This window comes from Rhinolophus ferrumequinum, chromosome 9 (genome assembly GCF_004115265.2).
Source record: "Rhinolophus ferrumequinum isolate MPI-CBG mRhiFer1 chromosome 9, mRhiFer1_v1.p, whole genome shotgun sequence".
Lineage (NCBI taxonomy): Eukaryota > Metazoa > Chordata > Mammalia > Chiroptera > Rhinolophidae > Rhinolophus > Rhinolophus ferrumequinum.
Window position 1 is genome coordinate 5,567,457 of NC_046292.1, and position 17,959 is coordinate 5,585,415.

Genomic DNA, 17,959 nt, shown 5'->3' on the forward strand with positions numbered 1-17,959 from the left:
TAAAATGGCTTTGAAGGGTGGACTAGGCGCTGGCGTTGGTGCATAGCTTCCCAAGGGGAGTCCTTCGAAGGTGACCGTAGTGATTGATATTCAGCAATGAGGCATGTAGCAGTTTTTCTAGGGTGAGATTGCGAACTTACTTGTCAAACCTAATATGTAAGTTTAAGGAAATAGAGTTTAGAAGACAAGTCCTTCCTCACCTGAGTTTAGAAAAGACAGTCTACTGGTGGGTGTTTGAGAGCAGAACAGGGTGATTTCTAGGGCTTTGAATGTCAACCAACAGGTAGAGAATGAATGATTTCAGAAGTCAGAGCTGAAATTCGACATTCAGAATGAGGTAACTGGCAAAGGTGAACCCGGGAGAAAGGCCACAGCAACGGGACAGGTGAGCAGGAGCAGCTGCTGAAGGGATATGGCTCACCTTGCCGACAGGATACATGACTCCCCATATGCAAGGTCAAGGCCCAAGACCAAGAGACAAACTCCCTCCTAGAGACCTTTCATCATTATTAACATAGCGCTTTTGGTGATTTAAAGATAATCTAAGTCTTTCCTAGGACCAAGTCTTAATACAGCCTCCTGAAGAAGGTGTTAATACAACAACAAAGACGCATGGAGCGGTGGGAGGAGGAAGAAGGGTAGGAGCTCAGACAGAACCCACAGGACAAGGGAAGAGAGTCTTTTACACAATACGGAGGCCCCCAAACCAGAATGGGAACAACAACAATTTTCAATTCACCCGCGTTATGAAGGAAAGACCTTTGCCCCATCAATCACCTACCAGGTCTTGGCAGATATTATCAGGGCTTGCAAAGCCTTCCAACAGGCCACTCTAGTTCCTCTACTGTTAGTAAATGTGACCGCGAGATCAAGTCCAAAGATGACCTAACCAGGGTATGAAGATGGGTACCATCAAATGAAAAACTTCTCCAAGGCAAAATAATCTGCTAGAGATAACGGAGGCACTACCTTTACATTTTTAACTGCTTAAGTCTTGGGAGTTCACATTTCCAATAATGAAAGATCTAGATTCAGAGTCAGGTGAAATCAGACCAAGTTTTTTATTTTACAAAGCCTAAACAGCCAATCAGGTTTTTCCAGAAATTTGGGGAGTAGAAGTGCTTAACATTTGCATGCCGTATGGCTGAAGAAGAAACCTTTTGAAGAAACTCTTCATGCATTTCCACAACATGGTCATAGTGTGAGCGTTAGATGAGTATTGGAGGCTGATTGTATAATTCAGAAAGACTACGCCAACTTTGAATTGCTGATTAGGACTCCAAGTGTGCAGAGGGGATAAAATGGTCTACCAGTGACATCACGGCTTCTCTCCCAGCATGCCGCACGGCTGGTGTAAAGTGGCATTCCAGCCTGCAGAGTGCACCTCCACCCACAAGCGAAGCTTGTTAGGAAGATCGGCCTCACAAAGACCTTGGGGGCACAGTCTTAGTGGTTTCAATCATTCCTGACTTTGGGAGAGAGGGTAGGGACAGACAACGGGGTCATAAATTAGAATTCTTCAAAGGCCAAAGGTAACACCAGCCATAGGCACACGGGAATCCAATGTAAAAGATTTGGATTCTGGATCAGAGGTTCATCGTTACTCAACTTTGTGGATAAACATTGGAACTGACTGGGATCAAGATGAAATCAGATAGGAAATACCTTGTGATATTTCATGCCACTATCTACTCCCCAATATAAGACACTAGGAATGTAACATTTTCTGTACCTATATGTAAGTATAGCTTTACAGCCATTATAGTTCAAAAGACCATGAAAGAGTTACAGGAAAACATAAAAGGTTACGGGGCTCGGGACACCAAGGTCCACCCATCTCAGAGTTCTGCTCTCACATAGGTATCAGGAGACTAGGGAAGAAGCTGAAACACCGACTCTAGACTTGCCTTCTCAAAGGAGAAGAAAAGGCTTTGAGTATAAATAATGACACTATAATGCACAAATCCCCCTCATGTACTGAAACATTAACTGAACATTTTCTTTCCTTTTCACTGAGTGAACACAAGTAAATTTCGTATTGCCACTGAGTAAACAATGTAGGCATTCTTTTGTCCTAAAATGCCCATCTCCCAACTTTCTCAGGTGTATCTGGGTGTGCAAGTGGCCTGAAGAATTCAAAAGCTGCAGGAGTTACCTTCTCCATACACTGCCCGATGGTGGTCAACTGACCTGGGAAAGAACTATGATGGTAGCACATGTCCCTTCTGAGGGCCACGCCGCTTGAGTTTCTAACACAGAATCCTGTTCAGTGGTGTGATGGTTAATTCCTATAGAGTGTGAGAGAGTGTGAGAGTGTGTGAAAGAGAGAGACAGAGAGAGAGAGAGAGTTGTGTCCCCTTTTAGTTCTGTTTCTCTAGAGAACCCTGACTAGTACAAGTGGCTATTTATCATTTATTGGCATTTGCAAATGGACATAACCTGGAACTGCACAGGCGTCTACTCCGAACCAACATAAGGAATTCTTTCTTTAAAGATAAATAAACAAATGAAAGAAACAGAATCAACCACATCCATTCGACTAAGCTGCTTTAGGCACTAGAATCAAGGTTACAAGCTCCTTTTCCAAACCTGTGGCTCTGAATCCAAAACAGTTTTCAAGAGACTGCATCAGCATCGGGGTCTCTGTAAGAGGATTGAAATCACCTTGTATCAGATGATGAAGCAAGAAGGTGGAACTTGGGAGGCAGATGACTTTTTAGTGTTTACAACCAAGATGTACAAATAACTGGTTACATATTAATCCCCAGAAAGATGATGCAACTAAAAATGTTCTGAAATGCAGGCTCCAATGATCAGAAATAATTTTCAAAATCACTGTTTTTAATATTTTTTCCAATTACAGTTGACATACAGTATTATATTAGTTTCAGGTGTACAACAGTGATTAGACATTTATATAACTTACAAAGTGATCACCCCAATAAATCTAGTACCCATGTGACACCATATATATTCCTATGATGTGCCCTACATCCCCACGACTATTAGTAACTACCAGTTTGTACCTTCTTAATCCTTTCCTCCTGTTCGCCCAAGCCCTCCAACCCCTCCTATCTGCCAACCCTCAAAATGTTCTTTGAATCTATGAGTTTGTTTGTTTATTTTGTTCTTTAGATTCCACATATAAATGAAATCATACTACATTTGTCCTTCTCTGTCTCACTTATTCCACTCGGCATAATACCCTCTAGGTCCATCCAGGTTGTTGCAGGTGGCAAAATTTCATTTTTTTTTTTTTATGGCTGAGCAATATTGCATTGTATATATGTACCACCTCCTCTTCCGTTCATCCACTGATGGACACCAAGGCTGCCTCCACATCTTGGCCATTGTAAACAAAGCTGCAATGAACGTATGGATGCACACGGCCCCCTGAAGTGAGATTAATGGGTCCTTCTTTGTCTCTGGTTTTAAAGTCTATTTTGTCTGGTATAAGTACTGCCACACCAGCTTTTTTGTTTGTTTCCATTTTCATGAAATACCTTTTGCCATCCCTTTGCTTTTAGTCTCTGTGTGTCTTTCAATCTAAAGTGAGTGTCTTGTAGGCAGCATATGTGTGTCTTGTTTTCTTATCCATTCAGCCACCCTATGTCTTTTGAGTGGAGCATTTAATCCATTCCCATTTAAAGTAACTGTTGATAGACATGTGGCTACTGCCATTTTAGTATTCATACTTTTTCTTCCCCCGCCTCCAAAAATAACATACTGGTTTGATGGTGATGATCTCCCCTTTGGCTTTTCCTTGTCTGTCCTTCGATTCTAAGTGATAGCTTTGCTGGGTAATCTTGGTTGCAGGACCCTGCTTTTTATCACTGTTTATTCATGATGTCTTATTTATTAAACAAACTTCTGCTTTTTGGTTATTTTTCCAGTTTAATCCAGACAAAATTCAATCAGTGTTTTTGGTAGGACCAAGAAGGTACGTGAAAATTATGTCTCAACTGCTAACTATGGAGTCAAAACTTAGCAAGGATTCTTATTATCTTATTCTATCTAGGATTACACTGTGCATGAACAACGAAATTTTCAGACACCTGATTTCTGTATTTGCAGTGGCGAGGCCCGAGCTGAGTACAAAGACAGCCTTGGGAAAACCCTGCCTTGGCCTCCTTGTAAGACAGGAGACGGTCACTAGGTAACGTCTGCCGGCCCTGCTGTCTTCAGCGGAACAACGAGTTTATGTCACATACACAAGAATACTCACAGGGAGCCTTAGTACGTGGGAACAGATAGACCAACCCAAGGACATTCCTGTAATTTCCCACACGTATCCTGTTGATGTACATCAACCTGACAAAAATACTTCACATCAGGTTCAAGATTTAAAAGATTCCAAAGTTTGGGTGGAAGGGTCAAGTTAGGAAGCTGAAATTTCACAGATAAATTAAGATCCTATAACTAGACCCCCCCAAAATCTGCTGCTCAAAACTGATCACAAATCCCTTCCTAAAAGCTTCTTTCCAGCAGCTGTGATTGTATCAGATAAATCCATAACCACAAATTTTCCATTTGGCCCAAAAGATTCCCCCATCAAGGAAGAGAAACATAGCTGTTCTGAGGCATCACCATAAGATATTGCCAAACTGTCCTTAATCCCTACTAAACGGAGTTAAGTATTCCATTGAATCTTTCTTTAAAAAAAAAAAAAAAAAAAAATCAAGCCCAAATACTATAAAATTTGACGTCTTTGCAATAATACTTTGTTGTTTGGTGACAGCGGTAATAGTAACAGTGATTTTACTCGTTCAAGGGAGTTAATGGCTTCTTACACACGCCACCCAGAAAAGCACAGCACTTTATCACAAAACAATGAGGGGTCCGATATTCCAATAGTGAAAAGGAAGGTAAGGGGGTGGGGGAAATACCTTCCAAAATTCTCTAAAAATTTCCCAAATTAAACTTAAACTATCACATATTTTAAAAGTAAAAATTACTAACATGATTAAAGATACACAGATTTTGCTACTAAAAACTGATGCTAAAATATCTTGAAAAGATTTCACTGAGTCAACAGAAGCGGTTCTCAAACTGGTTCACAACTCAGGATTCCTTACTCTCTTCAAAATTACTGAGGAGTTCAAAGAACTTTTATTTGTGTGGGTTAAAGCTTGTCAATATTTACTAAATTGGAAAATCAAAAATTTTTAAAACTTTAAAGATTTTTTATTAACTCATTGAACAATAACCCCACATGTTAACATAAATAATTACAACAGATAACTATGATTTTTTAAACAACATTTAGGAAATGAGTAATACTTGTATTTTTACAGATGTCTTATGTTTGGCTTAAGCAAACAGATTCTCATATCTCATTCTGCAATTCAATTGATTGAGATACGTCACACGTCAAATAGCCTCTGTAAAACTCCACTCACTGTATGCTTGAGAGAGAATGATAGTGAAAAAGGCAAATGATATCTTGGTAGGATTATGAAAACAGTCTGACTCTGCAGATCCATGGACCATACTTGAGAACGGCCTGGGGACGAAGTGAAGGAGCTGCAGAAACAGACCGGACGGATACCCTCCCTCTGGCACTTGGGGAATTTACACAACGTAAGCATGTTCCCAAACACAACCATGGCTGGAGATTTTAAAGCACACATTCATTTTGAAGTGATATACTATTTAAAAAAATTAGATGACTTTATTTTTATTTATACAATCAGACATTCCAGTAGTGAGTAGGAAGTGAAATTCTTGTTAAATAAAGAAACTCTAAGAAGCCTCTCCCCTCAAGGTACTTTTCTTTCTAAAATTTGAGCTAATGATAAATTTTTACAGCTTGATTCAAACAAAAATATAAATAGGCCTAAAAAGGTATACAAAAAGGTATAAAACAATGATGAATCTATTAAGCTGAAAGCACTCACATAGAAAATAGTAACCTGGGCAACTTTAGCAATCTACAATTCCAGGCAACTTAGTGGCCATTTCAAAAATGGTTCTGCTTCCTACCTGAGAAAAATGGCAACATGAAACAACACTGACTTCTAAGGGGAAAAAATGACATTTAGCTTGACAATACTGTATGGAATCATCATCTTTTATAAAGATGAACATACCTATTTTAAGTGAATCCAACAATATTCCTCTTTCTAGATCACAACCTTTTTGTACCAATGCTTTCTGAATGTAACTGCAAAACTGTAGAGTTGATAACACAGTAAAATAAAATACGATTTAGCAGCATGAAGATTTTTAGAATTGAGTAAGTACTTTTGAGAAGCACTAATATAGGTTTGGAAATTATTATTGATTTAAATAAAGTCAGCCTGCATAATTAAAGGAATCTAACTACAGCTAGCAAACATTTCCAAGTTGCCAATAAACAAATTCAAATCCTTTGGTAAAAAGGGGTGGGGGTGGGGGGGATCAGCAGGAACCCTGAAAATTTACATTTTCCTATTTCACTTTATGTAAACTAGCCTGTCTTGTTTTAAATATCTTAGTTATTCTTCTCTCCTTTTGACTTAAACCAAAACAAAGACTGTAACCTTTAATACCTAGGAGTCTATTTGTTACTGTTCCATCTACAACCATTTTTCTAATACAAACATGCCCTGATAGCTTATCTCAGTCCACATGCCAGACAACAAAGGCCCACTGGCCTGCTGGAGAGGAGAAATGGAAAGCAGGAAATGAGAAGGCTTAGTTAATCCCCAGATAATCGATCAGTGTACTCAGTCAAGTGTGAGCTGAGCTGGGGAAATACTGCTTTAAAAAAAAAAATCAAAGAGGATATGACCAGAGCCACAATTCATTTTAAAATAGGTTAATTTTTGTCAAAGAGTCCCCATCACATTCAAGCACTAGTATAGCGAATATAAATGTTACTGTCTTTTGAAGTAAAACCTTTTCATTTAAAACCCTTCATCCTCTATCTTTTTTCAGGAATGGGTTTTAACTTCTGGATTTTATTGTTTTGGTTCATCTTTTTTTTTGTAAATCAGCTTTACTGAGGTATAATTTATACACGATAAAATTAACCGATTTACAATGTGGATGGAAAAGAGGCCACATCTTAAACCTGACAAGCTCAAGGGACTGAAAATAACCACATAAAATGGCGTGAGCATAAAAAATTCCGTAACTAAGTGGGCCATGGCGGGAAGTTTCATCTTTAGCTTCCTGCATGAAGTTAATAATCTGTGCCTTTCAGTGGGCCTGTCTGTTGTGTTTTTGCACCTAAAATGACATCCTTGGAATGTCAGTAATCCCTTTTTCCGGACCAGAGCAGGAAAGTACAGAATCCCTTGTTATTATTCTTGTCCCTTGATAAACATCTCTATGAGAACTATTCACCATGCTGTACCACCTATGTAAGTGAAAGAGGTACCAGTCTCTGCGATGTACTCTTGTCCAATCCCAGAGACTTCCCCGCTTTGCTGTCTCCCACCTGCTTAATCTATCACCAATGGATTTCATGTAACCTTCCTCCTTTGATTTTATGTATAAAATAAACTACAAACCGCCATTTTGCGGAGCATTTTCTCAATCCGTTGAGATTTTGCTTCCCGGCAACTGTCGTCAGTTTGGCTCAAATAAACTTATAAGCTTTCTCTTAGGCTAGATGTCTTTCGTCGACAACAATATCAATTAGTTTGACAAATGTTGTGTTTGACAAATGTGTTGTGTAACCACCACCACAATTAAGATGGGGAACATTTCCGTTACCACAAAAAGACTAACTTCTTTTAGAATTGATGAATCTGCTATGCTGAAAAAGCTTTTGTGCCAGTGAATGCTACAGAACAACTTTCTAATTTAAATGCTTTCCTCCATTTTAACACAGAGAAGTGAATATGGAGAAAAGCAATTTGGAGTGAGCTGGGACACTTTTCTCTCCTCGCTACAATGGGAAATGCTACAGACAACAATCACGTGCTCTTTAAAACCAAATAGTTTGCTGGATAAAAGTTCTGCGCTGAGACTTCATATGGCCTCTTATGAAGAATACAGATAACAGTTACAGTGATAATAGTTATGAAGATACATTTTAAAAATTTCAAATTAGTTTTAGGGTACACTTTGCCCAAATCATGTACTAACGAACACATGTGTGGTGAGCTTCTAGCAGGTGTCACACGTTGTTCAAGGGACAGACACTGAGGGTGCAGGAGAGGAAAACATACTCCTGACAGAGTTAACATTCCAATGGAGGGATAGACCCTTCGCGAACCCCTCCACCACTCAAATGGTAAGTGCTTTTTAAAAAACTCATGAGCAACAGAATCTGCCACTAAGTAACCACGCAATCCTAAAAGGTAATATTCACGCAATCCTAAGAGGTAACATTTTTTTACACTGTATTTAGTCTCTCTGGGTATTGTTTCCCTTAAAACCAGCATTCTTCTCAAAAGCACCTGGGATGGCAGGAAAATGTGTACTGCACTTGACTGCTTCAGACAGACAGAGAAGGGTCTAAATGTAAACCCATAAATCCATACACCAACCTCTCCACCCACAGGAACAATGCACACCTCAAGTGTGCCTGCAGCCTCTGTCGCTCAGCTAAGGCTGAGCTCGTTCATGAAAACTACCGAAGGTTCTTTTACCTTCTTCATCTGCATTATTTATTTTATTTTACTAGGAAACATTTCATAGGCCAAAAGGTATAACATAACTACCAAACATATTTTAAGAAATAAAACATTGAAGAAGCTGCCTGTACACTCCTAAACAAGTCTCTCTGACTGCCCAGAGGTGACCTTGAACTTATTGTGGCTCATTCCCAGTCAGTCCTTTATGCACAGGACAGATATATAAATACGTAAGGCATTGTTCTGCAGTTTTTACACTTTACATTAATGACATACTCTTTGGGTTCTTCTGCAATCTGCTTTGTTTATTCAACAGTATGCTTGCATGATTCATCCAAGCCTTGTGAGTTCACTCATTTTAAATGATACATATTACCTCTATGTACAATATACCACAATTTACTCAAATTTTCCTGCTGATAGACATTTGGCTGTTTGCAGTTTTTCACTGTTACAACCAAGGCTGCTACTAAGTATTCCTGTTCCTGTTTGTCCAAGTTTGCCTACGTCACATAAAAATTTTCTATTCAAATTATCTAATGACTCTGAATGTTTGGTGCTACGGCAAAATGTACAAACATATTAGCATAATATTGCTTTTGATATCTTGTTAATGCCTGTAGGATCTATAGTGTTGTCCCAATTTTATTCTTCATATCGGTAACTTGCTGGCATTTCCTTTCTTTTGTTATCTTTACAGGAACTTAGTTTTATTAGTCATTTCAAAGGGGTAACTTTTTTTTGTTTGCTTTCTTCTTAGTACTTAATAAAGTTCCCTTTGAAAAAGCCACGTAAGTCTCAGAAGTGTGGAGGAAAACAAGGAAAAATTGTCCACTTTTTCGTTTTAGTTTTCCCTCAAGCCAGAAGTTTGAAAGGAGGTAGAGCATAGGGAGATGAAGAGGCAGCAAACGTGTGCTACTCCTAAGGAAGCCAAAGGATAAAACCTTTTGAAAAAAAAGACAAAGGAGCAACTTTTGATGCTGTTGAGTGTCTTTAATGTACATTTCCTTATTAATTCATTAATTTGAGCTCTTCATTATTCTCTTCCTTTTCTCACATTTAAGTTCTTTTTAAATTTCTTAATATAAACATTCAGGCCACTGATTTTATTCGGCCTTTCATATATATGGCTAAAAATTTACCTCTGCACAAAGCTTTAGCTATAACCTGTAATTGTGATGTGTCGTAATTTCATAATCATTCACTGCAACTAAATGTAACACAAAATTAAAAAATGGCTAACCGTGTATGGGATTTGAGTAATAATGTACTGATGTTAATTTTGACATTTGATAGTTGAATCGTGGGTTATATAAGAAAGTATCTTGTTAGTAAGAAATACACATTCAAGTATCAGGGGTTCATGGGACATCACTTGTGACTTATTCTCAAATAATCCAGGAAAAAAGTTCTTTGTACTGTACTTGAAACTCTTCTGTAGACTGGGATTGGTTAGATGAAAGACTGGGGAAATACAGTTTAGCTCCAATTTAAAGGTACACGATCACAGGCATTGGTCACTAAAACTCATTTTGACCCATTATTAGACTTAAAGCGAGGTATGATAAGTAAAAACAAAGTGACAGGTAATTGTAAGGATAAATGCATGCTATTCTCAGTTAAGAATTACTTTCAGGAATGTAGTCTATGGTAAAGATGGCATTTCAAAATAGCGGGGAAAGATAGTTTATCATTTAATAATTCTGTTGAGATTACTGGGATGTCACCTGGAAAAAAAGTAAGTTGCATCCAAACCTTACACTTTATACCAAAATAATTTTTTTAAAAAAATAGGACAAAGATTGAAATGTGAAAATAAAACCAAAATGAGAAAAATACAAATTAAAGTTATACCAAGAATATACTGTTCAGATTGGCCAATATGAAAGTTGATAACATTCTGCTGGATGGGGAAACAGATTCTCATGTACTTTTTATACAAACAAATCGATAAAACCCTGTGGAGGGCAAGTGGGTGATACATTCCAAATTACAAATAAACTCACCTGTTCCCAGCAATACCGGTGACTACAATTTATTCTAAACGTACATTTGCACAGATACAAAAAAACATGAACAAGTTTATTTAACATGAACAATGCTCATTAACAAGGAACGAATTAAATTATGAAACATCCACGCAATGGAATGCCATGCAGGTATAAATATTTTTAAGGGGGAGAGGAGAGTAGGAAATTTTCTATGTACCGATATGGAAAGATCGTCAACATATATTCTCAAGAGCAAGCTATAGAGTAATGTGCATAATTTGATAGCTGTTATATTTGCTCATACGATGCCTTGGTAGAATACATAAGAAATGTAGTAACAATGATCATCTGCATGAGGCGAGGTATGAAGAAAAAGACCTTGGACACATAAAAGTCCACGGATGGGAGGCCTACTTCTCAGTACATCTGGTTAATACTTTCTGATTCAATGTATTACCTGTTCAAACAATTTTTTTAAATCAGATTGCTTTGTGTATGTCACAGGCTTTTATGTTCTCTCTCTCTCCTTTCATTCCATACTGGCATGTTTCTGCAGTTTTCTCCTTTCTGTTGCTAGCCTTCCCTGGATGACAGACAGCGCCTGACTAACAGAATTGGCACAGGCACCAACCAGACTGTTAGAGAATAAAATGAACAGGAACAAGCCTATTTAATGACAGCCGTCTGTGCCAACAATCAGGCAGCCAATCTTCCACTCTCAGACTTCTAAGAATGCGAAGGCAAATAAATATAAAGCATACGTGTACTCAAGTGCTTGTAGGAAAGTCACATACTCCTTTGCCCCCAGTACATGTCAGACCATCCTTATACAGACCACTTCACCTCAAAAACGCTCACATTATTGCTGAATTTAAAAAGCCTTTAAATATGAAATCTAGTCTCTTTGAATATGAAATATAAAGTCTCTAATTGAATATAAGATGTTCCACTCAATGCCACCTTATAAAACCAGCCCTGAAATGGAAATAGAGTACTACCGACCCCTATTCATCCTGTGATGTACCACTGAGGCTGGATACACAATTAAAAAGGGAAGATGGATGTCATTAATAAGATGTAATTGGAACTTCTCTTGAAAGAAGGGAATGAGGACTATTTTTTATCAGAACATTTTTTTGTCTATGCTTGCTATTTCACAAACTCCTCTTTGATTACAGATTATGCCTTTCCCAGCCGACTGTTTGGCAGCAAGCTGCTGACGAAGTATTGATGGCCGTCCTCCTTACACACACCGGATTAGCATTTCTATCGCTGCACTGCACACTGGCATTAAATCACACCCGCCTGGTGTCATGCACAATAAGCAAACAGTTACCTAACAACTAAGGGTATTACAGATGCATTGAACTAATCTTTGAATATATGCTCTGATAATTAAATTCCAATATGGATGGTTTCTACCTTGAAACCTAAAGGCAGCAACAGTGAAATCGAGTGCCATCCACTGTGCCCTCCCATTTGCCATGAAATGTCACTTAGATAGTTCACATCCAATTACTGAACACAACCAGCCACAGTATCTATCACTTACATTAAAACAAGCAGAACCCAGCCGTGGGGCTGTCGGAAGGCATCCCAGGGCTTAAATGGCTTTCTCACCTTTCAAATATCAAGGGGGCCTCTTTCCCAGAACGTCTCACTAAGGGGTTTGGCCTTTTAACAAAGAGAGGTACCCAAGTTGAAAGAAACATTCAAAAGGCAGGACATACTGCAAAGCCCGGCTCAGAGCTGGAGACATCTGCCCCTTGTGTTAAAATACAAAATAGTAAGATATCCTTTATATGAAAAATAAATACACATAAAAAGGGAGATTTTGTCAAGGCTACTAACAAAGACGCAAAGTTATATTAATAGCTACGGAGTCCTTGTTTTTGGCCAGTGTCCCACGAAAATTAGGGAGCCCTCCTGGTCAGAAGATCTATTAATTTCCAGTTTCTAAGAACAAAGAAACCTTTCCTGAAGTCCTTGCTTGGCGCCCCAAAGCTAAACCACCACCGAGCACAAAGCTACGCTCCTCTGTGCTGCTGTTCTTCATGCAGTCACCAGAACCAGTGCAAGCTAAATTCCACAGATTGGTACAAATCCACATTCCAGCTCTCCACTATTCACCAATGATGAAACAGGATCAAGGTAACTTCCCTAATCCTCTAAATTCAAAAAGCTTTTACTATCAAAAGGAAACACTAAGAGCTGCCTCTTGGCAATTAACACATAATAGAGACACCACTTACCTAAGAATAATATTACCATATTCTATACTTTGAGGAGAAAATCACTATAGAAGGAGATGTAGGAAATCATTTTCTAGCTCTACCAATGCTATGTCAGATAGACTAATGAGAAACTGTCAGAGTTCTAATTGGCAGTAAATAATTATTGAGACATAAAATGAAAACAATGCCCAAGAAAATTTAATCTGATCACACAGAAGAGGAGATAGTGGAGTCAACTGCTGGGGAAACTATATAGAGAGGCAACTGCGTCTTTGCATATATATGGAAATCACTATGTGGTAAACTACACCTCAAATCAGGCTCTAGAACAATGGTTCTTAACCTTTGCTGAGTGCCACGCAAACTACTGCACAAAATGCCTGAACATTCAAAGGCTCCTGGTCTCAAAGCCACTACCCGCTTAGCAGCGCACTGGGACCTGGGACCCGCACTGCCTGTACCCTCCTCACCCCGAGAGAACCTAACCTAAGACCAACTAGGCAGCACTCTCTTCGGTGCAGGTTCCAGCTATTCCAGGAGCTAAATAAATGCCTGGCCCGTGGTGGGCCACCAAGCAATAGGAGCGAATGAGTGACTGAATGAGTGGCAATAAACAAACAACAAAAGATGTAATTACCCCAAGCAACAAAACATTAAGTTATCCTAAAGAGACAATTTACAACACAAAATTTGAAAAGCTTCACCTGGCCCTAACTCTGTCAATATATGATGCTCCTATGTATTAACTAAAGCCAGTCCCTCGCCCATCCACCCATTTGTTACAACACATGACGGGGGAGAAAAGGCCTTCTAGCGCTACCCTATCAAAATGAAGCCCTAACCGTCAGCAAATCATGCTAGGACAGATGACCTTGGGGCAGTTCGTTAAATGCTTGCTAGCTCCAATAAAGTTAGTTTTAAATTAACCAGTAACTTAGATCATAGTTTCTCAACAAAAGTACTGCATGCTAGGTTTTTCCATTTGTGTGCATTGGATGTAAATCTCTACAACACCACAAACCCAGATTCAGCTACTGTGTAAACATTCATCATTGTGCCTGTGTAATAGAGGCAAAGATATACCCACCGTCTTTCACTATAAACAGAAAATGCCATGACTCTCCTCTGAGTCCCCTTTTCCACAAGTGTTATAAGTGGCGTCTAAGTATATTTTCAGTTGATCCAGCCATAACACTCCAATGTGCAATCTATATCTTGACATATCTCTGTATCATACATATGAAATAGCCATTATTAAGTAAGAATGGTGAAAACATATCCTGAGAATGGTAAACAGTTCCTAACTCACTTCACAAGATAAACACTGCCATGCTATTTTCTTGTAAATATATTTGAATGAACTCTTAAGAGCGTCTTTCTGTGACTTTCTACACTACAGTCCACAAAAACGTATGCTACATAAAGCGTGAACTCAGAGCTCACCATAAAAACAAAGTCTTCCCAATTAACACTGGGAAAAACCTAATATTACCCAGGTATAATACTTCCCTTCTTACAAAAAAGGACACGTTCATAAAGTGGACTAAACGATAAATGTATAAAAAATTATGAATAAGTGCTCTTTGTGCACAACTGAATTTTTTCTATAAACCATCAACAAGGCAGCTAGGATATGAAAATCAGGGCACAAAGGAATTCAAACTAGGTTGTAACTAAAAGCTAGCATTTTCTAAAGGTTGACTATAATAAAACAAGGCAAAAGCAGCTAAAAATTAACCAAATAGAAAAAGCAAAATGGAAGGACACTTCAAAAATTAACTTTCTAGATGATGTGAAGTAATCTGACAAGATCTTCTTTGAATTCAGCATCCTATCACAGGGCCCTACATAAATAGCCCCTATAGGGGATAGCAGGCAAATTACTACAAGCTAGTATTAGATATCCTAAACATCTAGGAAAAAATTCATGAATAATTGAGGTGACTCAAACAGCTCATAGCAGAACCAAACAGCCGCCAATTATATTGACCATATACCTGGTCCACATACTTTGGAACTCATCTCATGTATTACAGAGAGCAAAACCAAATGGGGAACTTTTGCTTTAAGTTCTATTCTAATACATTGCATAATAAAATTAAAATGTAAATGCAAATAAAGTTTGGATTAAATCCAAAAACTGCAATTTTATGAAACATCATTGTAAGATTTACATTTACTAAATTATATAAAATGTTTGTAATTGCATTGGATTTTTAAAATTGAGGCATAATTTATATACAGTGAAAAGCGGAGATTTTTAGGTACACTGTTCAATTAGTTTTTATAAAGATATATACACCCCCGTAAAAACCCACACACAAAACATTTCTACCATTCCATAAAGTTTCCTCAAGCACTTCCCGTTCGCTCTCTACCCCACCTGTAGGAGGAACCATTTCTAATTTCTACCAGAGACTAGGACAGAGATAGCCATTTAAATTTTGAAGAAACTGTCCAACTATTCAAGTCATTTTATCATTTTCATTCCCACCAGCAAGTAGGAAGAGTTCCTTGCCACAGTGGGCATCCTTGCCAACAACCAGGGTTATTCAGCCACTCTAGGGGCTGTGTAGCACTCTTTATTATAGCTTTAATTTGCATTTTCCTCATGACTAATGGAATTGAGCGCTTTTTCATGGGCATATCCATCACCATGCATATATCTCCTTTTATAAACTGTCTCTGTTCAAGTCTGCCCATTTTTAAAAAGTGAGTTGTCTTTTCTTAATTATTTTTTTCAGTTACAGTTGACATTCAATATTATTTTACATTAATTTCAGGTATATTGCATAGCGGTTATGAGTTGTCTTATTGTTGAGTTGTAGCAGTTTTGTTTGAGTTTTTTTAATGTATCCTGAATTCCATTCCTTTCTCAGATGTGTTGCAAGGATTTTTGCAGTCTGAGGCTTCTCTATGAATATTCTTAACAATGTCGTTTGATGAAGTCTGGGTTTTTTCCCCCTTAAGTAAGTATTTTCTGTCTTCAAGAAATCTTTGTCTATATTAAGGTTGGAGAGATACTCTTCTGTTTTCTTTTAGAAACTTTATAATTTTTACCTTATAGTTAGAGGTCCACCTCAAATTAATTCTTATGTATGGTGTGGTAGGGTTGTGTTTTGTCTCCCCCCCCCAATATGAATATCCAGTTGGTCCATACTATTTGTTGAAAAGACTTTTTTCCCCCATTAAAATAGTTTGACAGTATATGTGTAAATTCATTTAAATTTGCATTGAAGAAATAAAAGGTACATATAAGCCCATGAGATCACTGGTATTTTAATCTCACTATGTATGTATCAACGATATTGAAAAATATAATTTCCTCTTATTAACATGCACTATTTTTACATACAATAGTAATATTGACCCAATGATTATACATTTGCATATTTTCCCATTTGAATGATGCAATTTACATTTCATAAATATATACTTATTTAATATGTATGCATATATACTAAACTGTTGTGCCACTTGTAATGTTTATGTTTGGGTAATGTAAAATTTCAGCTATAATTGCTTGCTGATATATTACATCAGAGAAATCCATATATCAGAAATAATCATACAAACAAAATAGTTTCTCAAATCTCCAACTCTACTCACCAACCCAGTTACTCCTTTGGCTCAAAGTAAAATTTTCCTGAAAAGTTAATATGTTTTAAGTTACCTCGTAACTTTCCCTACATCAATAGGGAAAACTCAAAGCTCTGGAACATACATTTATGGGGGTGGGAGGTGGAGATAGAGGGAGAACAGCATGTTCTCATCATCAGTCGTGAGATTTCACAGGCCAATCTGGGTATCTAGTTAGGAAGCTAAAACCACGGAAGCCTCTTGTATGCCTGAACCTGGTGTAGAAAAATAAAATTAAAAGAAAACTGAGTATCTGTGCCTCTGACATGGGCTGGAGCAACATGTGGGAAGAAACTCAATGTGGTTAGGGAACAAAACCCAGATAAACTCTTCCTTTGTCTGGTCTAACTCTGTACCTATCGCTCCCTCAGGAAATTGTGGCAGCCGTGACAAACAGCAGGTCATGCCCACGATTGTGGGCCTGGGACTTAGTAGAAAATGATTTCAATAAAAACTAGCATACCAGAAATTCTGGGAGGACAGCAACAATGGCAGCAGAGGTTATGGATCATCCTAAATCCCCACATAAAAATAGATCAACTGGAGAGTCAAACCAAACTCCCACTGACAATACAAGGTTCTTCACAAACCCCAAACTACAAGCAGGAGGAAAGGCAGAAACTACCAACAGCCATAAGACCTTTTGGTTACCAGCATCTGAAGGGGAAAAAACAGAAGGAATGGGGTATGTGACATCTAAGAACAGGAAGATCTCAAAACAGTTAACAGGCAATGAGGGGAGCCACTGTGCTAACAGTAGCTGGAGGCCGCGGGGGGCTTTGTCCATGCAGACAGCAGCTTACACAGAGAGGCCACCGAAGGCTAAGGAGTCTAACCACGTGTGAACTCCAAAACTCGCCCACCACAGCTCCCTTCTAGGACAAGGTCCTATAACAGAGCAGAAACTACACGGATGGACCATACATTGAGCAGAATAACAACAAGAGAGAAAAGGACAAAGGTCCAAATGAAAGCGAAGGAGGAAACAGAGCCAGGAAATCACAGCAGGCAGGCCGCAGTATTTTTAACACTACATGACAACAGAAGAGAGAGGTCTGTGAAGTTATAAGAAACTACTTTGAACCTCACTTCCTTCTATAAGTTCATGAAAAATGAGCAAAAGTACTGAGGTTTAAACCTCACACAATGTTACTAATAGAAAAAAAATGAGCAGGGGAAAAAAAGAGTAAGGAGCAGAATAACACTCCTACAGATAATGAAGACACAACAACAAAATATGTGCACGCACAACCAAATGGCAATGCACTGTTTCAAAGTAAGCTAAACGATATTATTAAATAAGTGAAACAAGACATGAAAGAGCGATATAAATCAGACACAGGTAAACTCAAAAATGAAACATCAAAGATCATTTTAGAAATGCAGAGTAAACCAGGAATATTTATTAAGAGTAAATAAACAGAGCTAACAATGCCTTACAAGAAAGAGGTGAAAAGAAAATGTTTAAAAGCCAAAAAAGAAATAAAAAACATAAAAAAGGATTCATAAGAAAGTGACAAATACTAAA

General features: G+C 38.1%; 1 protein-coding gene across 2 annotated transcripts in view; it reads right to left on the reverse strand.

Moving 5' to 3' along the window:
- RERE (arginine-glutamic acid dipeptide repeats) overlaps positions 1 to 17,959 on the reverse strand; it is a 384,373-nt gene that overhangs the window by 155,915 nt on the left and 210,499 nt on the right. The gene's annotated exons all lie outside the window — the stretch shown is intronic.